General features: G+C 41.3%; 1 protein-coding gene and 1 non-coding gene across 2 annotated transcripts in view; one reads left to right on the top strand and one right to left on the bottom strand.

Annotated features, from left to right (window-relative positions):
- LOC124593940 (sodium channel protein Nach-like) overlaps positions 1 to 12,703 on the bottom strand; it is a 273,902-nt gene that overhangs the window by 122,289 nt on the left and 138,910 nt on the right. The gene's annotated exons all lie outside the window — the stretch shown is intronic.
- Positions 12,341 to 12,413, top strand: Trnar-ucg. The gene has a single exon. It is a non-coding gene; the product is annotated as a tRNA-Arg (tRNA).

The raw sequence follows: 12,703 nt of genomic DNA on the forward strand, positions 1-12,703 counted from the left end.
TTCGGTACCATTGGGCCTTCCAAGTCCTGTTCAGAAGGAGTTTAGTTTACTTTTAGTATAGTAATAATGAACAGTCAGTGTATATGTCAAGAGAGAATGCTATGAGGAGAATTCTAGACGATTCATCAATACTCTCGTTTTTTAAAAGCCAAAGGAATTATGGAAAGTAAATATTTATTACAAAATGTATTCCAGTTTACTTAATTGTACGACTACAACGTAGTACAACACCTAGTTTATAGGAACTCCTCAAGCGTTTTTTAAACTGATCTAAATGCACCTCTAGCATATGTCCATTAAATTTTACACATTATTTTTACTTGATTCTTCCCTAAAAAAGATTTATAATAAACTAGCAATTTACACATTGCGGCTTTGCCCACGTTTCTCAGTAAAAGAAAACTATGCACTGTGAATTTTTGGAGGGTATTCTTGCAAAGTAATAGGTTTCCAGTGTTCTCCACATTTTCAAGCATAGGTCTCTAATTTAAACAAAGAACTACTTTGTCTTTTCTGGCGGATTATTTTCAGTACAGTATTTCAAATTGTAGAGAACTTCGTCTGATTTTACTTCACTCAGCCAACAGAACCAAAATATTACATGAAAGAAGCTATTATTTAGTGAGAAAAACAATTCAACCGGAAATAATTTGCACGATTGTCTAGGACACAATACATAATAATCATACACATACTGTCCTAAATTTAAAATTTAATATTATAAAACCTTTTTTGTACTTGATAATTGCAAAATAGGTTGTAATCCAGGCACAAATTGGCAGAATTTAGGACTTTTAAAAGTCATTGACATATATGGTCTGAGGCATACAGAATGCTCCAAAAAGCGGTTTTAGATCCAAATTTTTTCAATATTTTTCAAGAGCTATCTCATTTTGGCCCCTTTGTTATCTATACTCTACTGATTCGTCCCTCCCCCCCTCCCCCAGTAATTAATGCTGGTGGCGCCCATGACTACAGAAATATGTTGCTTTTGAGGAGCTACTCGACCACTGTACCACATTCTGAACTGCTCGTAGCTCTTTGGATCACACCCTGGCTGAGGCGACGCAGTGGTTAGCAAACTGACTCCTATTCGGGAGGATGACATATTGTATCCACAGAGAAAAAAGGGTCAGCTCTTGTAAAGAAAGAACTGAGTCAGATTCAGAGGAGTAGCAGGAATTGGAAGGGTTTCAGGTGTTACTTGATGGCGAATGCACAGCTGGCTCCAGGATGGCGGCGACCACTGGATGGGATGTGAACACAGCAGCATTACATCGTATCCTTGCCAAGTATACTCAGTACACATCTAGATCAAAATAAGGAGCGGAAAGTTTTCCAAAGTAACAGCAAGTACAGGGGTGGAGAGGACAGAGATAGGTGTTTTGGAAAGGGAATCTATACGTCATATGAAGCCAACAACAGTCTAGAAGCGCAATATATGGTCAGATCTCTCTACCCAGCGTATGTAAAGTCACTAAGGCCCAGCGCGAATTAGAGCCAATGAGGAGGCAACATCCCTTCAGCATCACATGTCAGAGACAGATGAGGATGAAGGGGAAACGTCAAAGAAAACTAGGAAGCTTGGTGCTCCTCAAGAGAGTAGGAGAGGCTGAGCGTAGTAGAGAAATATTCAGAGTGTCCGAGAGTCAGGAACTCTGTCGTAGAATGGGCACAGGACCAGTGAACAGACACATTCAATATAGATGGAACGGTGAAATCAAATCACTGACTCTGTATAAAGACTTGGTCTCCTTGTGGTTACTAAGCCCAACCAGTACAACACTCACACTCCTAAATTATGGATAATGCTGATACATGGTGAAACAATGCTATGGTGGGAGGTTTGCGGGTTTAAATCACCTCGGGGTATGACCATGTGGTGCATCTGACCTGCAGTCATCGCACGGTGGCACTGGCAGCAGTCCACATACGCAAAGGTGTGTTGGTGCATGTCAGGGTACGGTGCAGTGAGTGAGTGTGCAGACGTTTCCAGACGTGCTAATGGTGACTGTGTGTTGAAAATGGCTCAAAGAACACATATTGATGACGTTATGAGGGGTAGATTACTAGGACGAATTGGAGGCTGGTCAAACACAGCAGGTCGTAGCACGAGCCCTCCGTGTGCCACAAAGTGTGATCTCTAGATTATGGCAACGATTCCAGCAGACAGGAAACGAGTCCAGGCGCTACAGTACGGGATGTCCACAGTGTACAACACCACAAGAAGACCGATATCTCACCATCAGTGCCCACAGACAGTCACGGAGTACTGCAGATAGCCTTGCTCGGGACCTTACCACAGCCACTGGGGCAGTTGTCTCCAGACACACAGTCTACAGAAGACTGAACAGACATGGTTTATTCGCCCGGAGACTTACAAGGTGCATTCCACTGACCCCTGGTCACAGGAGAGCCCATAAGGCCTGGTGTCAAGAAAACAGTACATGGTAATTGGAACAGTGGTCCCAGGTTATGTTCACGGACGAGTCCAGGTATAGTCTGAACAGTGATTCTCGTCGGGTTTTCATCTGGCATGAACCAGGAACCAGATGCCAACCCCTTAATGTCCTTGAAAGGGACCTGTATGGGGGTCGTGGCTTGATGGTGTGGGGTGGGATTATGATTGGTGAAGGACACCCCTGCATGTCTTTGACAGAGGATACGGGTCAGGTCTATCGGGATGTCATTTTGCACCAGTATGTCCACCTTTTCAGGGGTGCAGTGGGTCCCACCTTCCTCCTGATGGATGATAACGCATGGCCCCACCGAGATGCCATCGTGTAGGAGTACCTTGAAACAGAAGATATCATGCAAATGGAGTGGCCTGCCTATTCTCCAGACCTAAACCCCCTCGAGCACGTCTGGGATGCTCTCGGCCGACATATCGCTGCACGTCTTCAAACCCCTAGGACACTTCAAGAGCTCTGACAGGCACTGGTGCAAGAATGGGAGGCTATACCCTAACACCTGCTCGACCAGCTGATCGAGAGTATGCCAACCCATTGTGCGGCCTGTGTACGTGTGCATGGTGATCATATCCCGTATTGATGTCGGGGTGTATGTGCAGGAAACAGTAGCGTTTTGTAGCACATGTGTTTCTGGACGGTTTTATCAACTTATCACCAATACCGTGGACTTACAGACCTGTGTCGTGTGTGTTCCCTATGTGCCTATGCTGTTAGCGCCAGTTTTGTGTAGTGCCACATTCTGCAATTGTCCTTAATTTATGAGCACGAGTGTAGTAGCAGAAGAGGAGTCGTTTCAGGAAATAAACTAAGGATTGTAAGGCACTTCTTGTGAAGATCATTGCAAGCTACCTCGTCCCGTTTTGTAAGGAGGAACAGCTAGGCCAAGACTCACTATCACGTAGGCTAGCTGGCTAGTGCACTCCAAGCGAGCCCCTGTCGCTCAATACCCGACAATATTCACGTTTGGGACGCGACAGACAGTTCAAATCCAGATTTAGGTTTTCGTGGTTTCTGTAAATGGCTCCAGGCAAATGTTCGGATGGTTCCTTTGAAAGAGTACGGCCGATTTCCTTCCCCATCTTTGAATCATTCCGGGTTTGTGCTTCATTTCTAATGACTTCAATGTCGACAGGGCATTGAACCCTAATCTTCCCTTCTTTCTTCTTCGGAACTCACGAGCGATTCCTTCCTTTGATTTCACACGATGTTTTACAACCACCTTCCGCAACGCTCGACTGTCCACGTCGATCAGTACATGAGGTCTGCTGGGTATTGTTTTAGATGTGTTTGTTCCTTCACCAACAGGTGACTTGGGCAGACTTTTGATGGTATAGTGTGAGAGCCCTAGGGGATGCACTGAAATTACTTTCTTTCACTCTACTCAATGATTGTTCGAAGCAGGAGATGCAAAAATTTGAATTAGAGATAACCAGTCCAGCTGAGCCTTAGATTCTGCCCGTCAGCTTCGAGCTGTGACGCAATATAGCCTAGTAGCATGTAGCGCTTCGTTTTGTCCTTACCAGGAAGGTGACATATTGTGACAAAGATGTCACAAATTACTGGAAGTATTCGTAAACCATCCTGATCCATAACTATGCAACTGCAGCACACAACACATGGAGATAGGTAGGAGCTATTTCCAGCTCTTGCACACGTCTCAGTTTATGGCACCCAAAATGTTGATGTTAGGTGACTGGGGAGGCTAGACAAGCACTGTCACGACTGGGTTCCTCAAATTATTCTGATACAAATTTAGGATACGGTGGCGTGGTCCACTGAAATGCGGCCGCGCGGTCTAGGGCTTTTTGTTACGCTCCTCGCGGCTCCCCCCGTCGAAGGTTCGAGTCCTCCCTCGGGGATGGGTGTGTGTGTCGTCCTTAGCGTAAGTTAGTTTAAGTTAGATTAAGTAGTGTGTAAGCTCAGGAACCGATGACCTCAGCAGTTTGGTCCCATAAGACCTTACCACAAATTTCCAAATTTTCCACTGAAATGCTGACATTACATGTCAATACGTCCCAGTTGCAGAGAGTGGAGAAGATGTTCTGGGACTGTGTCAAAGTGGAGTATCTGGCCCCATGAGCATGATTTGACAGACCTGCACATTGAATGTGGTAGCTTAAGCGTAGACAGGTGGAAGTCACAGAGCAAACCAGCTACTAATGGAGACTGCAGCTGTATAGCCACGCCTTTGCGAGAAGGAATCGTCATATTCAGAATGCAGGTAAACCGTTTTCAAACTGATTTAAAGACGATTCTTATAATACAAACGCACCATGTGTGATGCATACAAAGTTCACTGAATAGTAATTTTTTATGAATTAAGCACAAAGTATGCAATAATTCTAAAACAACATATGAGGACTCAAGTAGAAGCTGTTGACGAGTGCTTTCATTTGACCTTACCACATCCACTACGCACATTCTCACACAGTCTCCAGAAGTGAAGTTACACTTATTATAAACAGTTTGGCATACAATTTAAAAATTATCATAGGAACAATCAAAACCATGGTGTACACTTAACGAAGATACTTGTAGGATAAGGTATTGAGATATTCATGTCTTATTTTTCAGTGGCTTAAGTGCATTCCGTACCTTTGCAGAATTTTGTTTGAAGACTCACTATAATTCAAAAATGGTGCACAGTGCTTAAAAATGCGTCAGTGAAATAATCAGACAAAAACAGTTCATATTAATGTGTTACTCGTGTTCTTTATATTCTTATTACGCCCTTTTAATGTCATATGACAGTCTGTCGCAATTTCGTATACTTATAATTAAGGATTTCAATTTTTAGTCGAGATACCATTTTGATCAGCACATTAGTGCACATTCAGCATGCTATTACGATGCTTCTAGATTACTTTTACTGAATTATTATGTATGTAGTGAAATGGATCTATTACCAAGTGAAGTGATGGGGGAACACTTCACATAGCTATGACAGGGCAAGATAACACAGCAGTTGAGGTTGACTTGGGACATGGTCACTGACTGCTCTATAGTAGTATGAGCAGCGATAGGGTCGCTAGTTTCTAGTATCTGACGTTCTAATTGAAGAGGTGTGTGAGAAAAGTAATGAGACTGTGTTTTTCTCTGCCAAAGTTTTTGTTCTTTTTCAAACAACAATATTGTCCCCTTCACAGTAGTTCCCTTCAGTAGCTGTACACCTGCGGTGTCATTGACCCCAGACTTGGTAGCACCAGTGAAAGGCCTCAGCTGTCAGGGTCTTTAACATATCGGTCACATTCTTTTCAATTTTCTCCACAGTCCCAAAACTACGTCCTTTTAAGATTTTTTTTTCAATTTCGGGAAAAGAAAGAAGTCGTAAGGACTCAGATCAAGTGAATAGGGGGGCTATGTGCCACAGCAATGCTTTTTGAGGCAAAAAATTCCGTGATGGAAGTAGCCGCCGGCCAGAGTGGCAGAGCGGTTCTAGGCGCTACAGTCTGGAACCGCGCGACCGCTACGGTCGCAGGTTCGAATCCTGCGTCGGGCATGGATGTGTGTGATGTCATAGGTTTAAGTAGTTCTAAGTTCTAGGGGACTGATGACCTTAGAAGTTAAGTCCCATAGTGCTCAGAGCCATTTGATGGAAGTAGCCATATGGCATGGGGAGTTGTCATGCTGCAGCATCCACTTCATTGCAGCGTCTGGTCTCACTCCATTCACCCTTTTCCTGAGCGTTTCGAGGATATCTTTGTAAAACACTTTGCTGACAGTTTTTCCTGGAGGAACAAATTCTTTATCAACGATACCCCTACTGTCAAAAAAGCAAATCAGCATTATTTTGATCTTTGATTTGCTCATTCGAACCTAATTGGTCGAGGAGGCGTATTAGTGTGCCACTCTTCACTTTGCCACTTAGTCTCAGGACAGTACTCGAAAATCCAGGGTTCATCATTTGTGATCACACGACTAATCCATTAGTTGTCACTGGCAATCCTCTCAAGAAGGTAGATGTGCACATTTCTTCGACTGTCCTTCTGCTCAGATGCGAGGTTTTGCGGCATCATTTTAGCACAAGCCTTTCGCTTTTGCAGATCTTCAGTCAAAATTTGATGTGCAATGAAAGTGTTTAAGTTTAACAGGTCACCAATCATCCTTATTGTTAAACGTCTGTCTGATCTCACAAGAGCACGCACACGTTCAACATTTTCGTTGGTTTTTGAAGTTATAGGTCTCCCTGAGCGAGGTTCATCTTCAATGTATTCTCGACCTTCCAAAAATGATTTGTGGCAGCGACAAAATTGTGCTCTTGATAAGGAATGATCCTCATAGGCCTGTTTCAACTTTTCAAAGGTCACACTTGCGGATTCCCCAAGTTTAACACGAAACTTCACCGCATAACGTTGCTCTAAATTCCGATGTTCCATTTACATAATACGCAACAAAAACACAACATCACTGATGGCGCCCTAAAAAATCACGTGATGGCAGTATGAACTGAAACTCGGGCTGAGCAACTGGAAGGGACGAAAGCATCGATCTACATAAGCAGAACAAGACAGTGTTGCCAGATTGCTCGTAGTGTTGTCAGTTTCATATCTTTTCTGCCACCTCGCACACATAATGGTGAACATTGATTAGTAATTTGATTATGATCAGTTTCAATACGAGATCAGGTGTTCTTGCATTTAGCTGAGGTGTTCACAAAGTCATTGGCTACAGATGACTTCACGTGAAACCTCACCTCGCACACATAATGGTGAACATTGATTAGTAATTTGATTATGATCAGTTTCAATACGAGATCAGGTGTTCTTGCATTTAGCTGAGGTGTTCACAAAGTCATTGGCTACAGATGACTTCATGTGAAACCTATTTTGGATTGAATAAATATGATAAAACTTCGAATTTTTGTCTGTGACAGTAATTTACAGCATATCACTTACACTCTTACTTTATTTAGTTCATCTCTGCAAATTTCAAGTGTTAGCGCTTTACGTTTAGGGACATATCATGAAAAGGAAAAAAAAGACATTGGAAGATATGAACATGTAGAACTGTGTTTCCTTTTATTGATGTTATTTGCAAATGATCAATCCAGCTTTCGACTATGTGATGGAATAGAAATTTAAAGTGACATAACACAGTGAGATTCTCTCATTTTATGATACTTTATATTAAAGTTACAATGCGTTTAATGATATTTTCAATTCAAGTAGTCACAGGTCATTCTGACCTAAATACAATGCCATTTCTCATCTAGATTAACGTGTTGCATGACCATACTTTCTGAGTATTGGTATCTTTATAAATTTACGTCATAAAAAAGTCCTCAACGTTGATTGCGAGCCTTTCAAATTACTCACATGTGGTTTTTTTTCGATGCCGAAACGTCCCACACATAAATGAGTTGATCCATTATCTGTTCTTCATTTACTATTGCAGTTAATAATATTAATTCTTCAGTATAAGCAGTAATTCAATCCTGTTAGGCCACGTTTCAGTACAACTGTGATTTTTTTCTACTTCTGTGGAGAGTGTGGGTTATGAAATGTTGCATTAGCATGTAGAAATCCTTCTGTATTGCATGTACTCGTCACAACTTCTAAGGAATCACGTGTGCCGATATTTGTTCACAGTGACAAACAGGCGTCATGGCAAATGATACGTTGGTACAGAGACCAAGATCTAGCTTGTTTTGAGGCGATTCCAACTGTTTTTGTGAAGCGAAAATGACAACCTGTAGGGCCATCTGGCGATTTTCTGCAAATCAAGGTAATAGCAAAAAGAACGGCCGGTATGATTCTTTTTACCAACCTCTCAGCAATATAACACATGTGAAACAGCATGATGGATCTCGATCTTCCACCATAATCGAGTCCATCAACATGAGGTGGCAAATGAGGTAGCCAAGGAGGTGGAAACTTGGGTTCTACTATGCCAGGACTGCTTGGTAGCTACAACAGGAAAACACAATTAATTAGCAGGGGAACAAAATAAGGAAGTATTTATTACTTAACTTTGCTCTAGTCCATGATCAGTTGGTTGACAATTATAGAAGACGCGACTAGACTAAGCGTCTCTAGAATGACATAATTCACAAGTCACAAATCTTGCAGTGACGAATTAATCTCTCGTAACCTTGAACGTCGAATCCGGTGAATTTGAAGACTAACTTGGAACGGAGCTACAAAGACTTGATGGCAGCAATGACTGAGCTGCAGACGATGACTGACTAACGTCGGCGCTGGCTGACCACTGAGCGCGGCTACGAACTGTAGACTGGCACAACCGCACTACTCTCCTGCTGCACATGAAGTGGCCTAGCGGCGCCTCGCGGCGAGCGTAAGTACTGTGACTGGCTGTGTACTCTTTGGCTAGCACAGCCGTTCTTCTGTTCCGTTTACCGAGAGAATCGCATCCGGCGGATCGATCTCTCGGGCGTCAGTGTGGTCGTATGACTGACGACACCACATAGCGTGTAAATGTGGAGACTGTTTCTTGTCCTGGTCACCAACCTTATATCCAAAATGAAGTTTGTATCACTTCTTTACAAGAGGATTCAGGTTTATTCTAGGAGCCAACTCTGCACTGAATTTAAAAAGAAGTTCTAGTTTTTACAGGGATACAAAGCATTTGACCCAACTAATCAGGAATGTTGCTAAACCTCCGTCAATTTCAGGTGATGAGTTACTGAATTAAGAGTCATGTATGAGAATTTCTTGTAAACAAGACGTATGTTTTTCAACAGTTACACATGTAGAATCATTAAATTGGCAAAAATGGTTCAAATGGCTCTGAGCACTATGGGACTCAACTTCTGAGGTCATCAGTCCCCTAGAACTTAGAACTACTTAAACCTAACTGACCTAAGGACATCACACACATCCATGTCCGAGACAGGATTCGAACCTGCGTCCGTAGCGGTCTCCCGGTTCCAGACTGTAGCGCCTAGAACCGCACGGCCACTCCGGCCGGCCATTAAATTGTCATCATTATAACAAAAGTGAAGTGTTTCCAAGGAGTTCTACAGACATGAGGTAATAGGTCGAAAGAAAACTGGGTGAATATGTAGAAACTTAGTTCATGTTTGAATACCGGCTCAACAACTGTGCTAAAGAAAACATTCGTATGCTCTGTGACACAATATTGTTGACCAGTGTAACAGAACTGTGTGGTCTCGTGGACGATGACTGCAGAGGATATTTCACCATGTTCACAAGTCTCTGAGCTGTGGTGCTGCCGCACCAAATATCGCTGATGAAACCTCGGTGGAACGCCATCGCAGTAAATTTCGCCAGCAATGAAATCCTATCAGTGTGAGAAAGTCTTTAAAATATTTCTTGTCTCCATTGGAAAGTGTGTCTCTGTTTTCAACTTTTAAAGTAACTTAGATGTGATAGCTACATTTCTCATGCAGCAAAATACAACCTACAGTGCATCAGATGTACTGTAGCCAAGAACGACATTTTTCAATGCAATAGTTGACAGATAGGTTAGTTAAATCCGAAACGTAATAGTAACTGTCACTAACAATGAAAAGATTGCTAGTTGATTTCCATTTAGCGATGTGAGGCTGTAACATGTGAAAGAAAAAAATTTTACTGAATCATTTCATTAAAATCGTTTTATAAAGATTTAGTTCCTGTCTGTACGCTGACATGCTAAGTGCAAGGTGTAGCTGCCGTGGCAGGAACACGGTAGGGATGCCTGGGCAGTGGTCACAATGCGATTTCTGCTGCAACAGTATGGGTAACGCCTTCAGGGCGCCGTTTCATTCCACGTGAAACTGCCCCACACGGAAATACTTCCATCACTTTTATGAGCCGTTTCCTTCGTGCAAGCGGAATGCATTGCTCTGCGTGGTTTTCGAGGAGCTTGTAGTCTGCCACTGGCTACCCATCACTACAGGTGATCGTTTCCCAAACTTCATGATTCCAGTGACGGTATTCCTTGCACCCGAAGTAATCTCTGTATTCTACAACGTGTAGTGACAAGAGGGAATTTTGGATTTTAAACTCTGCCTTCTGCAAAACACAATGTTCTTCTTTTGTCTATTTACCCAAACATGTTTCAACACCTATGTGTTATTTCTGTGGGCCTCGATTTATTGCAGTAGAAATATTATACAACTTGCATGGACTTTTTCTAATTTTGCGCATAAAATACGGTAGCTTTTGTATTTTATGTTTTATAGTGATTGCTCACATGAAATTACATTAATTGTGAAAGTGGACTGGAGCGGGTAGGCTTGCATTTATTCGTTTTTATTGTTTGACACCATATCACCTTAAAATTAATAGGAAGAATTTGCTTAGAGAGTTATTAATTTTGAGAATTTTTCGACAGTAGTGGTGGCGTTTGTGCTGTAATTACGTTTCCTTACCTGTTGTGCATCAATGATGTGTTTTGTTGTTTTTATTGTTGTTACATACACTTATCTCATATCGTTTACACTTCAGCCTGACCTGTTACCAGAAGCTGTCATAGGCAACAAGAGACTGGGGAATAAACTTTTATAATCTATGAATAATACATATTAAAACAAAAGTGTAGCGTAACTGTATCATTATAGATCCCACTGATGATGCTTTAAAGAGAAAAAAATGCAAACACGTTTGGGAGAATAAAATACAGTGCTGCAAGAGAAGGCATTTTTTATTTACAAACACATAAAACTGTTCATTTGTTTCTCATTTTGTTTTAGTTCATTGAGCTGTGTGGTTCTCATTTAGAGTGTCTTGTACCAGTCTACATGATGCGTCTGTCACATAGATTATGATTATTATTATTATTAATATTATTGCATTACGTTCCATCATTTTAATGTTTTATTCTTATTACTATTGTTACAGTCTGTACCTAAGTGGTCAGGTTATTTTATTGTTAACATTTGACAATCGTTCTGAGATAAGTAATTGAATACCAGTTTTATCCTGCAGGGGTTTTACAGATACATCTACGTCTATACTCTGCAAACCAGCGTGAAGTGCATGGCAGAGGGTATGTCGAATTGTACCAATTATTATGGTTTCTTCCCGTTCCATTCACGTATGGAGCGCGTGAAGAAAGATAGATTGAATGCCCGTGTGCGTGCAGTAATTATTCTAATCTCATCATCACGATCCCTATGTAAGTGATACGTAGAGGATAGTAGGATATTCCTAGGGCGATCATTTAAAGCCGGTTCGTGAAACTTTATTAATAGCATTTCTCGGGATAGTTTGTCTATCTTCCGTTCAGTTCCTTCAGTATCACTGTGACACTGTCCCAGAAACTTCGTCCTTCAGTCTTCGAAGGGAATTATGCTGTGGCAAATACTAATCAAATACCGCACATCAACAATCTGGATGTCTTCCATCAGTACCATCTGACAGGAAATCAACATTTGTTTACAATCTGAGAGCAAAAAATGAATTTACTTCATACAATACAGATCTTTATCTAATAAGTCACTTAGCTATTTTCACATATAATTGGACACAAAAACAAATTCTGAAGACATCAAACAACTAATTTTTAAATACAATCGAAAGCCTACTGTAAGTACGTTACCGCGAGCTGCAGTTCAATTTATCTTATTACTGTAAACGTTTTGCACACAGTTTATGTAAGATGACTTTCTAAAATTCCTTAAAATTTTATATGGGTTGCTTCCTGAATTCCTCAAGTTGAAAACGCAGTAATCAGTTAAATAAGCAGTCAGTCTGACTTTGAAACTCGATAAATTAAATAATTTAATCTCTTGGAACACCCTGTTACTCATAACAGTGTGAATATCGCATGACGTGTTCGAAAAGAGTTCTGATGCAACTGTGCTTCGGCTCAGACTTTTCATCTATATAGTAACTTTAAAAACAGAATTAAAGCTTGAGTATTTTCTGTAACAAATACTGTACTGGAGCATCTTAACGTCGTCTGACCGTGTGGCCTAATGGATAAGGCGTCGGACTTCGGATCCGAAGATTGCAGGTTCGAGTCCTGTCACGGTCGAAATATTTTTTCGTTTATTTATGGGTGTATTACAATGGGAGAAGAACGAAATCATGTAAAAGTTGGGAACTACTGCTTTTATGGATATTTCTAATCTCTTACGCACTATTTGATGCTCATTTGTGGATATTTCTAATCTCTTACGCACTATTTGATGCTCAAATTCACCTGTGCAGAAACATCACAATGGGGTGTGGAACTAGTCAAGGTACGCATTAACAAAAGACAAATGCATCGCTGAATTTTGAACTGTGTACTGTATTAATAACAAACATCATTATACCGCTTAA

This window comes from Schistocerca americana, chromosome 2, assembly GCF_021461395.2.
Source record: "Schistocerca americana isolate TAMUIC-IGC-003095 chromosome 2, iqSchAmer2.1, whole genome shotgun sequence".
Lineage (NCBI taxonomy): Eukaryota > Metazoa > Arthropoda > Insecta > Orthoptera > Acrididae > Schistocerca > Schistocerca americana.